The 2,097-nt window shown below is 39.9% G+C and overlaps 1 pseudogene; it reads left to right on the top strand.

The window, feature by feature from the left end:
* The first annotated feature begins 621 nt into the window (after positions 1-621).
* LOC114892078 lies at positions 622-1,389 on the top strand (annotated as a pseudogene).
* The last annotated feature ends 708 nt before the right edge of the window (positions 1,390-2,097 follow it).

Genomic DNA, 2,097 nt, shown 5'->3' with positions numbered 1-2,097 from the left:
AACTCATATGACAGGATACCTGCCTACTAGAACAGCTGACCCTTGAACAACACAGATTTGAACTGCACGGGTCCACTTATACACGGATTTTTTTTCAGTAGTAAAGACTACAGTACTAATATTGATTGGTTGAATCCATGGATATGGAACAGTGGATATAGAGGAACTGCCAATAAGGAGAGCCAACTATAAATTATACTCAGGTTTTTTTTTACTGTGCAGAAGGTCAGCGCCCCTAACCCTTACACTGTTCAAGGGTCAACTGTATTTAAACAAGGCTGTGTGTGTCTCTCTGTGTGTGTGTGTGTGTGTGTGTGCGCGCGCACCCACAGCTGTTAGATCCAAGATTAGTCTTTTAAGGGTTTAACCCACACTCTTAATACAGTTCTGCTATAATATGACACAAGACTTCATAAAAATCACCATGCTATGCACAATAATAGTGCAATAAAACCCACAGGGCTTATGGGAAAAGATGCTCTCAGGGAGACAACACTCCAAAACCTCACCAGTGACACATTAAAAAAAAAAGATATAAGAACCTAATAAAAATGGTAGCACAGTTTTACACATGTTAAATGGTTAAGAAATTTATAAGTAACCTCTTTTCTGGCTGGAATCATGGAGGGTATAGAAGAGAAGGGAAAAAAGGTTTCTGCTATGCCAGATACCATCAAGAAAAAGCAAAGGAATTTTGCAGAGCTGAAGATCATGCACCTGAGAAAGAAGTTTGCCCAAAAGATGCTTCAAAAGGCAAGGAGGAAGCTTATCTATGAAAAAGCTAAGCACCATAATAAGGAAAATAGGCAGATGTACAGAAGTGAGATTTGACTGGCAAAGATGGCAAGAAAAGTGGGTAACTTCTGTGTAACTCTAGAACCCAAATGAGCATTTGTCTTCAGGATCAGGGTATCAACGGTGTGAGCCCAAAGATCTGAAAGGTGTTCCATCTTCTTTACCTTTTTCAGCTCCTCAATGGCACCTTTGTTAAGCTCAGTAAGGCTCAGTTAACATGCTGAGGACTGTGGAGCCATATACTGTATGGGATACCTGAAACAAATCAGTAAAAGAATTGATCTACAAGCGCAGTTATAGCAAGATCAACAAGAAGGTGACTGTCCCAACAGGTAACACTTCGACTGCTCGATCTCTTGGTAAATAGGAAATCATCTGCATGGAGGATCTGATTCATGAGACCCATACTGTTGGAAAATGCAAACGCCTTCCTGTGGTCTTTCAAATTATCTTCTTCATAAGGTGGAATGGAGAGAAAGGCATTGCATTGTGTAGAAGGCAGAGCTGCTGGCAACAGGAGACTGGATCAACAGGCTTCTTAGAAGGATGAACTATGGTGCCTCCCATGATTATTTTTATAATCTGGTCAGTTAATAAACAATGACTGCTTTCAAGTTGAAAAAGAAAAGGAAATTAATAAATAATACAATAAATACGTCACTTTACCTTAAAAAAAAAGATTTGAAATTTGTTTGAGGGAGTAGGCATTGGAAGGGTTGCAGCTTGTAATCCATTGTACAGCGGTAGGAAGGTAAGTTATCTAAAATCAGAGGAAAAATTTTAACACCAGATGTGGATGGGCACAACTCAACATACACAGTAAACTGAGGTAGCTGGTAGATATCTGAGGAGAGTGTGTGTGTGCATTTTGTGTATTCCCAGGCGCCTCAGTTCAGCTGGCTGGATGATTTTCTGCTTTCACCTCGTGTTTCTTGCTCATAAGATCTCACATAGGCCAAGGCAAATTTCCATTATACTCATATGTTGTTTCCTAATATATCAATCACATTGGAACAAATTTGTGTTTTCAAGACAAGCATTATAGCAGACCTGACTGTACCTGTGAGGAGTTCACATCAGAAGTAATGGTTTTAAGTTGCCTAGATTCTGAGGGTAGCCAGGAGAGCATTACTGCCCTACAAGGAGTATTGTTTAAGAGGGTTTGGGGACTGGAAAATATGAAGGTAAAGGTAGTGGTGTTCCCTTCTATCTTCATGGCCATCCACATGGCCATGAAGGAACTCAGCATCTCATAGGTATTGTGTTATTCCATATTTTCATAGACTAGCCTAGATTAACAAT

Source organism: Monodon monoceros, unplaced genomic scaffold (assembly GCF_005190385.1).
Source record: "Monodon monoceros isolate NGI ecotype Baffin Bay Population unplaced genomic scaffold, NGI_Narwhal_1 Super_Scaffold_12, whole genome shotgun sequence".
Taxonomy (NCBI): domain Eukaryota; kingdom Metazoa; phylum Chordata; class Mammalia; order Artiodactyla; family Monodontidae; genus Monodon; species Monodon monoceros.
The sequence above is the reverse complement of the archived record's forward strand: the minus strand, read 5'-3'. Positions and strand labels throughout refer to the sequence as shown.